The following is a 15,789-nucleotide window of genomic DNA, read 5'->3' as shown; positions in this document are numbered from 1 at the left end:
ATAGCGAAAAGAAATCTGTAATCTGCTTTCCCCAGTAAAGTGTCTCTATATTTGAACGAGGAGAAAGGATCTCCTGGCCACACGGACCGCCTACAGATACGCGTCGGACGAACCACCCGACCATAGCAATCATCTGGCAGCTCCCCCCTGTTGGGGCCAGCGTCCGAGGACGTAGGCGTGGACCTGTAAAACCGAGCGTCCCATACCACCTAGCCTTACGTCCTTGAGGTGGCCTTGCGCACTCCTAGCCTCGCTGGCTAACCACTGGCACTCTGCCAGTGGGGTCGATAACTGTAAATGAGGCCTTGGCCTTCCTTTTATAATAATGGCCGGCCACCTTGGCCGGGTTCACACTACGTCCGCCCGGACATTGGACGCCCATCCCGGCTGCATCTGGGCTAGATCCCCTCTTCTGTGAGCGGGACATAACAGATACTCCCTCTCGGAAACGGCCTTCAGATCAGCCCAAAGACAAAGAAAAGAAGTCAGAGGGGACTAAGCGAAGCAAGTACCTTACTCCCTCTCAGTTGAAGACCTACATAGAAGAGGGCAAGTATTTCTTTTGTGGTGAGAAAGGGGACAGGAAAGAATGATTCTCCGCCTCCTACGTCAAATCCAGCCCTTAACGTACAAGCAAACACAAGGAAGGTGAAAGGAAAAAGGCCGTTACTAAAGGGGTGGGGTAGTTTGAACGGACAGAGAGTTTTGATCCTATTTGATCCAGGCTCATGCTTGACTTTCGTTGGACACCTCAAAATCTCTTGGTCTCTCTCTCGAGAGGTTGGGAACTTGGATCTGTCACGAAGTGATGATGCAGCATGTCTCAAATTCTAGCAAAAGAGGCAGAAGAAGTTTTACCAACTTATGGCACCTATGCGAGGGGCCCAAATTAAAGAGAACTAGTTTTATAAGTTCTATCAACTTATGGTACCATGGCCGAGGGGCCTAAACCGTTGAAAATTAAGCAAAGGACCAAATTGTGTAGCGAGTGCTGATGTGGTAGGCTGTACGGACGGCCTAGAATTCATGTCGCAAATTGCATTGCTCACGTGGCATTGTACGGACTTCCGCGTTTTACAAGGCAGCCCAATGTGCGCTAGCTTTTGTTACTGGATGCTTTTAGACTACTGCTTTTCATGTCATTGCTTTTGAGCCAGGCGAAGGGCCTTTATAAGAGTTGTCAAGGTCTCCTCTCGTAGTTTTGCGTGGGAACACGAGAGAGAGAGAGAGAGAGAGAGAGAGAGAGAGAGAGAGAGAGAGAGAGAGAGAGAGAGAGAGAGAGAGAGAGAGAGAGAGAGAGAGAGGGCCTTTATAAGAATTGCCAGAGTGTAACGGGACGGGAATCACATGCCAACGGAAAAGAACAGATTGAACAGATTCAGACGCTTCAAAAGAGAGCTCTGGCCCCAAACCCTTGCGCCCCTTTCGGTATTTCTTTATATTGCAGCAACAAGAATTTGCATGTTTTGGTGATGGTCCTATTCGTTGGGCTTCTTTCAAGAATGTCTTAGTTAGTACTCATTACACAAGCTCTTTGATAAAAGCTCTCAATCGTTCAAGGCGTTTAAGGAAAAACATCTTATGGTAGATCATCCTTTAAGTCCGGTTCATACCTCTCAAGTTATTTATGTAATTTATAGTATTCATGATAGTTCTATGATGTATGTTGGCCAAACTTTTCGAACACCTTCTGTCCGTTTTCAGGAACATGTAAGAGGAGAAAAGTTCAAAGTAAATGCACCGTACGTGAAAGTTTGAAACCCTTGTATGCGGCAATAGCAAAACATGGCTTTGAGTCTTTCCGTTGTTTTCCTATTGAGCACATAGAGGGTAATTTTAGAAACTTTTTAAAGAGTTTTATAAATCAGCATGGCCTCAAGAGTTGTTTTGGATGAGAACTTTGCATACCTTTTTCTTTAAAGGTCTCAACTTGGAAGAAAAGTCTTCTTTACGTAAAAATAAGACAATTTACCATAAGAAACCTATCTTTGGCGAAGGCATCCCAAACGCGAGTTAGTTCTCCCTTGAAGTCAGTCTAAAAGAACTTGGATTTCCAAAGGTTCTTGTTCAGATCCACCTTCTATTCTTGAAATCAATCTAGTTGTTTTGCACAACATTATTTCTAGTAGGGTACAAGGTCTTTCCTAGGGCTTCAACCTCTAGAATTGAGAGTGATGGCCCTTCCAACCGTAGAGTTTTTGCATATAGAGATTTCAAACAGAGATTGATTTACCTATCTAGAGCCATGGAGTTGGGTTCTTTTTCTTATAAATTATTTGAGAGGTATAATATAAGGATCCTATTTAAGCTCTTGTGTAGGCTTGAGAACTACTCTTAGGAAGATTTGTAGCTAAGAGAGTCTCATAGTACTCAACTTCGAGTATTGTTAGGCAAATTTCTGATGTCCAAAGTGTCGCAGTCTGAAAAATTCTTTGGTTGGAAAGATAGATTTGTTGATAAGTATCTTTACCTCCCTTGACTTAGACAAGATTGGATTAAGCTCTAGTTTGAGATCTCAAGAAGCTTTGGATGCTCTCCCTCCTTGTGTGAGAAAGTTATGGAACCATCTCGTCGTAGCTTTCAAATATGTGAAAACTTTAGGACAAAAAGCTTTCAACTATAGTGACATCGGACGTAATCTTAAAAAGCAAGAAAAGCTAGCAATCTCAAGTATTGATTGCCCTGGTAGTGAAACTGCCTTTTCTTCTTACGTAAATGGAGCTTTGGGTCATGTAATTACTGCCGATTGTTCTATTCTTACTTCGGATTCCTTGTAAGACCTTTTCTCAAGAGGTACTAAATATAGGCTCCCTTCCTTGAATGACTTTTGCCTTCTCAAAGCCATAGAAAAAGGAATTTCTAGTTTCATAGTAAAGTTTGAGGGGTCTTTAGGAGTTCAAGGTGTTTTCACCCATCGGAAGTTTGTAGTCCTCAAGAAAGCTTCTTTGAAATTAGCATCTTGCTCTAGGAATGTTTCTTCAGAAAGGAATAGCTTTTCTTCTTCTGATCGTGATGCTCTTAGGAAATTTCATCATGATTTTGTAATCTCTTACGTATGTAAGTGCTCTAATAACTTTGTTGTTACGTTCAAAAGTTCTATTTAGAATACTTGTTAGGTGAAGTAAACTCTCAAACTTACAATGGTTGTGATCTTTCAATGCAAGAGGTTATCTTGAAACATCAAGACTTTTGTAAGTCTTTTGGTTTCAAGTGCCAGCCTAAATATTATATTTTTTATATATCGTTTGGAAGTTCCACAAGAACCCTATAAAGCTTAGATTTATAGCTGCTTCTTGTAACACCTCTTTGACCGAGGTTTCCAAATGGCTTAGTTATTGTTTCAAAGCCATTTTACCTAGCGTAAATGAATCGTGGAAAAATCTGCTAAAGGAAGCAGACGTACCTACCGATTCAAATTGGATTTTAAATGATTCAGTAGGTGTGATTCCTATTATAGAGTTTCTGACCTCTTCAAGAAGCCTTAAGGAGAAATCTTCTCCTATATGTTTCCAAACTTTTGACTTTACAACGCTATATACGAAGCTAAATTTGGAGGAACTTAAATTCAGAGTCAAGTCTTTTATTTCAAAAGTTTTTGCGTACAAGCTTGAGAACGATAGGTACAAGGCATTGCTAGTAGAAAAGTCAGCCTTGAACTTTGACTTCTTATGGTTAGAAAGTAAGAATGTAGATGTAGACAAAGAAAGAAAGAGATTCACCAGATTGTAGATGACATAAACATCATATCTTGATTAGATTTTCTTTTGGATAATTTATATATAACCGTCGGTGACTCTCTTTTCAAGCAAACAATTGGTATCCCTATGGGCACTAATTGTGCTGTTTTTCTTGCTAATTTTTATCTTTTTACTCATGAGTGTGATTTTATGGAGCTTCTTGTCCTTGCTAACACTTGCCAAATATGATTGCATAAGTTATGCAATGTAAGATGCTTTGTAGATGATCTTTTTGTTCCTGACGTTCCTTCTTTTCAAGATTTTATGTAGTTCTAGTAAATCTGCTTTTGTTGTTCAATCTTGCCATCTTATTTCTTTATTAGTTGAAAAATGATACTCATTCAAAAGAATCATGAAAAACGTTCGTTCATTTTTGCATCGTAGTAAGTTTATTTTTAACGTTTCTTCCTTTGGAATGTTCAAGATAATCAGTAGTAAATTCAATAAAATTGGGGAGCTTAAAATCCCACTTATTGTTTGACTTAGTAACACACTATTTTGTTGTTTTGATCTCTAGCGCTTCTAGTATTTTTACTCTAGCTTGGCAAATGCTAGCCTTTATCATGGTTGAGTATGCCCATCACCCCCGGAGGGTGATAGAAACTTAGCTCGTTGGTTTTGTAGAGTACGTTCAAAGCATGAATAACCTCTATACAAACTTGCACCTACTCTTGGGTAGTGACGACGTGAGTAGGGATGTCATAGCTGTTGTCCAAGTTATGCATGATAAAGGTGATAATCTTATTCTTCCTGTATGGACAAGTAACGAAGTTGAGGTCACATTTTATCAAGTTTGGATCTTTGTACTTCTTTGGTTATTTGCAGCCTCTTCTTCGTAGGTTTGTATTAGTATTCATTTTTCAATTTCATATTTAGCTTGCATTAGGACTTGAGAATTTGTTCCTTTTAGATGTTGTTGTGTGAAGGTTGATTCCTAGAATTAAGTTTTTAAGATGCCTTATCCTTTTTGATAAAGTTGAGTACTTGTTTTAAGTTTTAGCCAAGTGAGCTGTGTCAACTTATTTTGCGCATGCCTTTTCTAGAAACAATTTTTAAGTTAATAATGTTTTGTTTTATCTAGTTTTGTTTTGTAGCAAGTAAAGTGATTTAGTTTTTTTTTCCTTGTGTCCCTTGCTTTTAGAGTTTCATGAGTGCTTTATTCCCTCTTATAATTCGTAAGTTCATACTATTTTGAGCTTATGAAGGTATATACAACTCCCATGCCTTTGCTCTGCATCTCTTGCGGGTAGACTGCCAAAGTGAGAGCCCATGGATCTTATTTCAAGGCCCTTGGCCTCTAAAAGCGGTGCATGAAAAGCATACAATTTTAAAAGCATCTCGTCTCCAAAAGCTTGCACAGAAGGCTATCCGTACAACCTGCCACGTCATCACCCACTAGTGCAATTTGCGAAAGTCCATACAACTGACACGCCATCAACAATTTACGCATCTTCTGCGAACATTGGGGAGATGCTTGACAGCGTGAGTGAGAGATTGATATACCTTATCCCCAAGGAGGGCGGCTCCTTGGACGACGAGATTTGGATGTGGTGACCCATCACCATTCTCAACTCAGCTTACAAAATCTTAGCAAAGGCTCTTAAGCGTGAGAATTCAGCCGCTACTTAAGAGCATTGTACATGAGACGCAAACGGGTTTTCTAAGGAGCGCAATATCCTCGACAACATTTTTACCTTCTAGGAGACGAATGCTCTCACACGTCTCTGAGGGGAGGATCTTGTGGTACTCCTCGATTTTGAGAAGGTGTATGATAGAGTTGACTAAGGCTTCCTTGAGGGCACTATGCGTCAGATGGGTTTTCTAGATGCTTGGATTAGGGGAGTGTCAGCTCTCTATAGGCGTGCGCATAGTCCAAGGTTGCATCCGTACAACATACGGATCCATACGCATGGATAGTACGGATGTTTTTTTTTGTAATTTAAATCGTGCAGTGTGCGGTTTGAGAACTTATTAGAGTCAGGACTTCAGACTTCGGTCTTGGATTATCATTATGTATTTTTTTTATGCTCTTAGTTTTATGAGACCATGACATCTGACACTGTTTGGTTGTAGACATTGGTTAGCTTTGTGTTTTCATTGTTTTGTTAGAGTCCTGGACTCTACTCTTTATTTGAAGTCTTTGTGAATGCATAAGTAAATGTATAAGGTTCTCTCAGTTTTAGGCTTTGTGAAGAAAGTACGAATTTTTACGTACCTAAAAACTCAATCCATTCTGTACTACGTACCGTACATACCGAATTTGTACCGAACATTATGTATCCAACCACCTTGGCACATTCACGTGTTGTTGGCAGGGGGAAGAGGGGAATGCTTCATGCTCACACGATCAATTCGACAAGGCTGCCCTCTTGACCCCTTCTTGTTCCTTTTCTATGCTGAAGCAATGAGCAGATTCTTGACCTCACAGGAGGCTGGCTTGCGTTGGCTGCAGCTGCCTATTCAGGAGAGGACGCTGAGTTTGCTGATGACTTAGGCATGTTTTTGGAGGGCCAGGAGGCCAACTTGCACATATGTGAGCAGTCTCTTGAGGTGTTCTGTTGTGCATCAGCAGCACTGATCAAATGGTGGAAGGCAATGGATTTCTGGGTTGGTAGTGCTCCCATACTTGATTGGTCGTTGGAGAGGGCTTTAGGTGGATTCCTCTAGGGACACCGGTACATTACTTGGGCTGTTAGGTTGGGTTGCTCCCATACTCGATTGGTCGTTGGAGAGGGCTTTAGGTGGATTCCTCTAGGGACACTGGTACATTACTTGGGCTGTTAGGTTGGGTTGGATCTGTTATCAGAGCAGCATAATGCTACTCCTCCTTTCCATCAAGAGGAAACTGCTACATTGGAACTCAGCACGGCTGTCTCTTGCTGGCAGGGTTGTGGGGGGCACGGAGCATGTGTCAGGATAATGTAGAGGCTATACCACTTTGGAGCTGGCAGACACAATGGTCAGTTTTATCTTTCACGTAGACGTGGAGATCCTAACCCTAGAATCTGTCACATTGATGTTGGACTCTTACGTAAATCTTTGAGGCCATTCGCTGGACTGTGGGTGGTCTCTTTTTAGTGGCATTTATAGCAATTTCAGAGTACAGTAGTTTCCAATTTTTCAGTTCAGCCACGGTGGCTTCATATTTGTAACCTATATTTTGCAAATCTGCATTGTTGCTGGAATTGTATCCTTGCCTAGCTTAGGGGGATTTTAAGTGCGAGCATATCTTATGATGTGATCTATTTTGGTTGTATTATTTTCCTTTGAGTTTTGCAATCGAAAGCCTTTTTTTGGGGGGGAGAGAGAGAGAGAGAGAGAGAGAGAGAGAGAGAGTTTTATTTAATGTCTGCTAAAGGTTGTTCCTTGATCTGCATTGGTTGCTAAACTTTAAATTTATGTTGCAAACTAAGAATGCTAGCATTGTTTGAATGTACATGGTGCCGGTCCTAAATAGTGTGTGCTATAGTGACTTGTTTGATGTCCTATCTTGTGTTGTATGGCCATTTTTAGTTCTTGGTGGTCTACATTCCCAGAAAGATGGTTGGCATGTCTCAGCTAGTTTTGCTTGTGCCAGGTAATGTTGTGGCAAAGGACTTTGGTTGGAGGAACACAGTTTGGATGATTTTTGGCCCATGGGCACAGGCTGTCCAAGCTGAGGTAACCAGTGAAAACTCAAGTACAAGGAGATCAGTGCATCTTGTGAGGCCTGGAATAGCATGCCCTTTTTTAATGAGAACAAGGTCATTTTAGTGGTGTGCCGAAGTTGCTCCTTTTTCGTGTTCCCGAGCTATCGCAATCTTTTGAGTGCGGGAGAAGAGGCAAAAGCCCTCCTGGCGAAAAAGCCCTGCTGGCGTGGGGAGAGCCTTTGCTTTTCCAAGACTCCTGGGCTCAGCAGACCTTGAAAAAGCATTGATTGAGCACTCATGCTTTCCTCTTATTTCCTGATGCATGCCACGGTAGCAGAGGATGGAAATGAGTACAAGTTCTACAAGTTTTACAACTTGAGTTTGTACATGTACATGCAAAATGTGCACTTCACAAGATTAATTTGGTGGATCACATTATACTATACAATTTAATTAAGTTGGGGCATAGTATAATGACCTCCAATTGCCAAAATTGTAAACCAATGCCAGCAGATGAAGTTGACTGGATAGTGAAAGGCCTATCATGAGCAGCTATGAAGAATGGCCTGCTATGGCGATCTTGTGACCTAACGTATTTTGATGATTTTGCGAGGGAGAGCAGAGAGCCCTTACTGCCATCAAATTTGAATCAGCAGAGGCCGAGTAATGCTGCAGAATTAGGTCCACGGAGTAGGCTTCAGACCTCATTGAAAGAGAGTTAAAGGAGCATCTATGCAAGTTGTTGCTGACACTAGCGATTTTGTCATATAATGATTATATGCCCATCTGGGTGTTGGAGTATCACACATATCGGTGAAGTAATGACTGCTAATGGACATGTACCTGACAACGCCGTAACAACTTTTCTTTTGTAGTGGATATTCTTTTAAATTGCAATGTCTCTAATTTATCATTTCACATTCAGAGTCTTGAAAATCAATCAGTCCCGTGTTGACAATAAATAAATTTTGTGGGCTGGCTAGCTTTCTTAACCATGCTTTCTTGTCTCATGTCAGAAGAGGCGTCTTGTATTTTTGAAGTAAAGGGGATGAGCCTCAACCATCTATTCTAATAAGCTGGCTGCATAGTCTTCAATTTACGCTATATGGAAATTATGCATAACGTGATTCTATGGAAGTTGTGCACAAATTTCACTAATTATCATTCTTCGTACAAGCAGCCTCATCTTTAATCCAACAGTTGGATGTCCCCGTGCCATGGAGTGGCAAGGGTTGTATGTTTTGACTGTATGGTTTAAGTTCTCGTCAAAAGGTTTGCCGGACTATCCATATCCGTCCAGCTCATGGAATCCTCAATCTCTCCATATCTCTAATATGGCATGAAGTGAGTAACTCAGTAGAGACAGCGGTGGATGAGCTGTGAGAGGGACATTGCACATTTGAGTGTTCATTAATAGCTGTAGGTAGATAATAATATTCATTAGCCAATATAGATGATGAAAAAATTAGAAATTAGAAGGCTATGTTGAGGGCCAAATTTGTGGAGTGGTTTTCCTTTGAAAGAATCTTAATTTCTCATGACAGTAAGCAAAGCATACAGTAGAGGGAGCGGTGTTTTGAGCGTGCATGGTGTTGAGATGGCTGGGAATTCTGCAAATCATGAGTTCACTCTACAAGGACGTGGTCACGCGTGCATGGGCGCTGTGGAGAGAGATAGCAGCCCCAACAAATTTCGACACTATCTTATGTGGGTGGAGAGAAAGAGAGAGAGGAAGTTTGCAGGGTTACATACTTGGTTGGGGATGTTTTTGCTGAGGTTAAGAAAAGAAAACACACCTTTTCTACCTAGACCCATTGATGACCTTGCTACTTTGAGACAAGTAGGCTTTTCCTTCATCTTTGTATATTGGAAATTGTTAAGAGTAGTCCTACTGGCTTGCCTCTTTCATAATTGTACTTTTGGTTGTCAAAACATCAAAAAAGTTGTGCATGCTTTCTTATTACATTGAGGGCCAATACAACGATGTTCGCATTCATAACTTCTTAAACGTATCTTTATCTAGTACCTTGTTAGACTTTTTTAAAATGTGAGCCGTATGAAAAGGAAAAATATAAAAAAAATGCTCTACCACATTTGTTTTCTAGATAGCTTGGTTTGAGTCATAAACTTTTTGATAGTTCCTAATGTAACATTGTAAGCACAAGTACGTTCAAGAGTATAGACACAACAAGTATCTTCTCATCATATATGTTCCTCTTGATGCAAGTGGTGAGCCTTGCATACAATATTTAATCCTTCTTGTGAAAGAACTACTCTTCATCAAATGCGTCACATTTAATCTTAAGAGGTAAGGAGGGATGTGAAAGTATTAGCTCTAGCTATGTCCCAATCTTCCTAGTAGTTTTCCCATATTTTGCAATTTTCTTCATCAAATTGTAGATAGGTCTTTCTATAGTTGAGAACGTCTACATAAACCTTAGGTAGCAAGAACCCCTGCATAATCGATCCTTGAGAGGTAATATGAACCAAGTTTCAAATCTCATGCATAGCTTTTCAATAACAAGTCCTTTAGAAATTTCCTTGACTCTCAAGACACTTAGTGTAAGTTATAACATTGAAACAACACTTGTGTAAGCTATATGCTTAGAAAAGATGTAGTCCATTATTTGACTGAATTTGATCAACACCTTCGTAAGCCTTAATGGCCTCATAAGATATTCACTAGTAGATAAACAAAAAGGAGCTTATTATTTCTTGCTAGTAGAATGCGGGTGAGATGAAAATTTCTCTTAAAATCTTTTTAAAATCAGAAAACGAGATTATTTTGGTTTGAACATGTATCTCAATACATGGGTCATAATCTCCTAACTTGACATCTCGATTTCTACATGAAAATCCTTTGGAAAGGGCTAAAGTCTGGGATGCTCTCAAGTCTTTGATCTCTTGAGCCAATACCCTCCTAGGTGATTTTGGTCTAATTAGTATTGGACTTTGCATCAATAAAAGTGGGAGTGTATACACATATCATTATTAGCTTACAAGACCCATGATAGCTTATAGCCCCGTGCTCCTTAATTGTATAGTTATTTTGGTCTTTTCTCATATGATCCTTTAAGCCAATTATTAAGAAAATAATTCTAAAGAGCTCACAATGCGAAGGCAAGTAATCCATGGTGTCTGCTCAAAGGATAACTTAAGGAGTCCCAAATAAAACAACACTGATCGCAACTTAAAGTCGGATTGTCAGAAAAGGTTACCTTGGTGACTCTTGAATGAGTAGTCATATTGTCCAAAAGTTTTTCATTGGTGACTCTTGAATAAGTAGGCAGCTTCCAAACGGCACTATCTTTAAAAAAATCCCTTGAAGTTAATAACTCTGTGAGATCAGCCGACCAAGATGAAGTATGAAGTACTTTTGATAAGTCTCTAACCCTATTTCCATAGACTAACAAAACGAGTGGGCATTTCCCTTGCTTTACTTGTAGCTTTAGGCGTTAACCACTAGTGAAGGGTTTGCTTTATCTTGCATCACAAAAATACATACCTCATAGGATCATGAGTCTCAATGCCACACATCCTCATAGCAAGAGGCACATACCGTTGAGCTTCACCATACCATAAGGTATTACACATCCAAACAAAAGTCAACCTAGCAAGTGCATACTTCACCCCATAGTTTTCAGATGCAAAACTATCAAGTTTCATTACTCTCTAAGATGTGACATCTGCTAGGTTAACGAAAAGAATTTTTTTTTTTTTTTGGAATGCTACTCAATCTGTTGGGCCCACCCATCCATACAAGGTCGCCTTGGTGGCAGCATTCTCCCACTTTAATGTACTCACACCACTTTGCTTTTTATTTTGTAATTAGTACCACATTGTGAAAAACGTCAATTTATTTTATTAATTCATGACATAAGCTTGTTCCAACAACCTTTTAAACAATACTTGAACTTGAAAAGTTTATTTTGAAAACAAAGGGATTAAATAATTTTTCTCTGAGACACTCTCGAAGACACTCTTGGAATAGATTTCTCTTGCACAATTGGACAGATTTGTATATATATTATCAAAAACCCTTGTCATTCTAAGTGTCCCCTACCACTCGCTAAGCCAACAGTGGTGTCAACTTGAATGTTGTATTACGCCACAACAAAACAAGAAGTTTGTAGGATTTCGCTTAGAAAATGTGGATGTACTTTTTGTCACAACATGACATCGTTGCAACTTGGGTATCATGTCACACCATGGCAAGTGCCACCTCAAATCAACGCTATTAAGTAAAGAATCAAAGAGAAACCATACCAAAGATTTTGAAAATCATTCATTCATAATCAACTAGTCAGTCTAAAATATTTATTTCTTAGTTTATAGCCAAATGCCATGTTTTCATAGATAAACCCTATATTTCAGGTAGTGTTTTTCTTGATATGGGCTTTCTATTAACTTTCTATGGGCACGTGTGCATTATGTACATAACTTAAACAACATCGCTAATATGTACAACATCCACGACAGATATAATTGATATAGCGTCCTCCTTCCACACCACTGTCAGGTTGTTGAGACCAATGACTCTGTGATTTGCTTCTTGATCTCGAACACTCTTAGTCTATCTTATTTTATATTTACACTTAGTAACATATTCTCTATTGTGTGCCTTGAGCTTCTTCACCATCTTCAAACTATGTGTGCATTCCTGCAACCCTAACTCCGTTAATTGTCATTAGAGCAGGTTGCATCTTCTCGAGCGCTACCAATACCCTTGTCCATTGTTTCGAATTTTGGTGAGATTTGACGAGCGTCAACATGTCCATTAATACTTTGAGTAAACTCATAGAGCTTGGTGGGCTCAGAACTTTGATTCGGGCTTGTTTTGGCCTCCGCTTCCACTATATTTTGTCCCTTTGTGCAAATTTTTTACAATGCAACTTTTTATGTAATAGGTCTTTGATAGTCTATTGTGGTCTTTGCTATATAACACATACAATTTTCTTTTAATTTCTACTCAATTTGGGTATTTTTTGCATCAGGTTTAGTCTTTCACTATGGCTAAGAGTAATGATGTTTTCATTATGTACTTGTTTATTGAACATTGTTAAAGATTCTGATGTACGCTCAGGTTTTGTGGATCCAAGGCTTGTGGAGGATGTTGCAGGTTCTAATAGTTTTGCTTCTACTAATAGTCTCGTTTTACCTACAATTGAACATGCTCGCTATGTTAGTAGAGATGTGCAAGTATATGCATCAATTGTGCTATATGTTAAACCCACAATTACTCCTCACATTTGTTCAACCAAAAAAGCAAAACAGGCTTGGGACATTCTAGCTAGATTATATGCAAGTCACCTTGAGGCAAAAATAGTATATCTATGCAAACAACTATAATTAAATATCATGCATGAGGAAGATGAAGTGGACAATTTCTTGCTAAAATCAAAGATATCAATGAGAAACTTATTAGTGCAAGTGAATTCATGCCTAACCATTCACTTGTGCAAACTATTCTGGATGCATTGTCAGATACATATTAAAATTTTGCTTCTACTTTGAGTCTTGTTGCACATGGAAATGATATTGCTCTTAAATTTTATGGGTTTGTCAATTTTTAGTTACAAGAGGCTATGCCAAGGAAACACACAAAGAAGAGGTAGCAATAACAACAATGTTGCTACTTTCAATGTTCCTTCTTTAGGTAGCAAACCATTTGTAAAAATGTCTCTCATAACATCAATGCATTTGGTAAATCTTCCGAAAGAGGAAAGAGAAATTTATATTGTAGCTATTGCAGATCTACCTAAATCAATGTCCTAAGCTAAAGGCCAAAGAGATACATAAGAAAGAAAGTGAATCTTCTTCAAATGCAACCATTCAAGAATCTACAAATTTTGTATATGATGCATGCATGATTAGGGTGCACATTCACATGTGTGGTACTTTGATAGTGGTGCTATGAAGCACATTACATTTCATTGTGACTTGTTCTCTTCTCTTAATGATGTCCCAATGAGAATACTGTTACTTGTGCCAATAATGTCTCTTGTCTAGTTCAATGAGTTGGAAAGATTGTAATCATTGTAGTAAACAATGGTTCCTTCACACTTTGAGATGTACTTTTTGTGACTGGATCAAAAGCATCTATTGTATGTTTTTGCATTAGCAAGACTTGGTCTTGTTGTAGAGTTTGTGGATGATAGATGCATTGTGCACAATCTTAGTTCATGTGATATTATTGTGGTGCTGGGTACCTTGTCTCGTGGGCTATACAAGCTCAATTCTTGTGAAAAGTGCGGAAAAACTTTACAAATACAATTGAAAATTCTTAAGGTTTTTTAAATGTTGAACTATGGCATGCACGCATCTGAACGTTTTCAATTTGATTCATTTGATTCATTTGTAGAAATCTAATATGTTGCCTCATCGCTCCCTTTGGAGGCATCATCTAAGCATGTTTGTGAAGACTGTATTTTGGGGGGAAAGCAGCGTTCTAAGTTTCCAAAAGATGGTATAGTGCAGCCTACTCGCGCAAGTTGCAGCTTGTCCACAATGACGTTTGCGACCGGATGCACACTCCTTTTGAGTGATAATTTGTACTTCGTGACTTTCATTGATAATTACCCATGGTATGTATGGGTATATCCGCTTAAGGCTAAGTCCAAAGTTTTTATGTGCTTCTGTTTTTTTTGACTAAAAATGTATCCAGTTGTATTGTGTTTAGACTCCATTATGATCGCCGCAGGGGGGGGGTTATTATATGCCAAAAAATTGATACATTTATGGCTAGTCATAGGATAAGACATCAACATACAATGCCAAAAAAAAAAAGTCACCTATGGAGATGGCATCATGTATGGACGGAAGTCAAGCTTTGCCACATGGTTTGTGGCTAGAGGTTGTCATGTGTGTTTCCTACATACTTAATAGGTGTCCCATCAAATCTTTGAAGTCCATGATTCCATGTGAGGCATGGAAAGACAAGAGCCATCTATTGGCTTGCATGTTTTTAATTGCTTGTCTTATGCTCTAGCGTCGCAATAACAATGCAAGTATTGCATGATATGGTTTTCAAATGCATCTTTTGTTGGTTACATTGTTGAAAGTGTTGGGGTAAAGGCGTTACGCCTTTGTCCACAATCGGTTGCCCGTCCACTGACCACACTAACCTTATTCTTCGTATACCAAAGAATAAGGAGCTTCGCACTACTTGGAGGTTTGCTCCACCCACATAGCAGTGCACTCTTCTCTCTTCTTCCCTCTCTCATACACATATGCACTACACACACTCTTTCAAAAAGAAAGGGTTACATGTCATATCATCCATAGTCGACACATATCTTGATGTAATGGAAATGGCCTATGAACTTAGAGAATAGCGGAATTAAGAGAATTAGAGTGAGCAACTTTGAGAGCATAGATGGTAAACTTAATTGGTAGTAGCAACTTAATCATAACACTTAATTTACTAGGCATGAGCAATACCTTGCGAGCGAGAGAGAGAGAGAGAGAGAGAGAGAGAGAGAGAGAGAGAGAGAGAGAGAGAGAGAGATTTTAGAGAATATGACAACGGTTGAGGACCGGACTTATGTGGAGCCGGTCCCCCCTCCAAAATGCATTTGTATTATAGATTCTCTCATTAAGAGAGACTTGATACAATACAATCTTTGTGTTCCTTGAGACCTCTTTGGCAGTATGGAGATGGAAGCTTCATACACCAAGCTTTTGCATAATATCAACAATCAATCTTAGCTTGAAAACAATCAAGAACTCGTGAACATCATTAGTCTTTGTGTTCTCTAAATCATTTGAGTGCATGAAGATGTATACTTTTATGCATCAACTTGTGCCTAAAGCATCCTAAGTATGCATACTTCTTAAAATTTGTGCACGAAACATAAAAAGAGAGTCTTATAAGACAAAAACATGGATCATTTAAAATGCATTTCTTTTACAATTGCTTACTCTTTTGTGTCATTGTAAGCATCATTAACAAGGTTCATATTATCCTTAAGCTATGTTCTTTGCATGCATTTAGCATCTTTGAAAGGATAATTCTTAACTTAAATAAGATACTGTCAGTAGTCTTACCATTTCTTAATACCTTGTGCTCGTGTCGAAGGATGAACTTGGGTTGGAGCTCGTTTGCTTCATCCTCGATCTCTGGTGGGTCTTCATTTATAGCCTCTATTGGTAGATCTTCCTTAATAAGGCTAGAATAGGCTCTCATGAAAAATGATATATATGAGCCAGTAGTTGGGCAACTTTAATTGATAAGCCATCTAATGAATGAGCTTGAAATTTTAGAAGGGGCCATAGTATCTTTGTGCTGACCTAGTATAATACCTTTAATGGCCCGTAGGATTCTTGTGTATAATTTGCCTTAGATGAGCCTTGGGGAAGTTTATTAAGACCCAACTTTTTTTCTTTTTCTTTAAAGGATAAGGCTCTTTTGTGCCTAATGGCAG

The 15,789-nt window shown here is 39.1% G+C and overlaps 1 protein-coding gene across 3 annotated transcripts in view; it reads left to right on the top strand.

Moving 5' to 3' along the window:
- The window catches only part of LOC147454226 (ribonuclease J-like), a 93,002-nt gene extending 84,716 nt beyond the window's left edge, over nt 1-8,286 (top strand). For all 3 annotated transcript variants that reach the window (XM_086516235.1, XM_086516233.1, XM_086516236.1), the window contains one exon: nt 7,315-8,286. The gene's annotated coding sequence lies outside the window, so the exon portion shown is untranslated. The remainder of the gene's footprint in view (nt 1-7,314) is intronic.
- Nucleotides 8,287-15,789: the final 7,503 nt, after the last annotated feature.

Source organism: Adiantum capillus-veneris, chromosome 7 (assembly GCF_014529385.1).
Source record: "Adiantum capillus-veneris isolate H3 chromosome 7, ASM1452938v2, whole genome shotgun sequence".
Taxonomy (NCBI): domain Eukaryota; kingdom Viridiplantae; phylum Streptophyta; class Polypodiopsida; order Polypodiales; family Pteridaceae; genus Adiantum; species Adiantum capillus-veneris.
The sequence above is the reverse complement of the archived record's forward strand: the minus strand, read 5'-3'. Positions and strand labels throughout refer to the sequence as shown.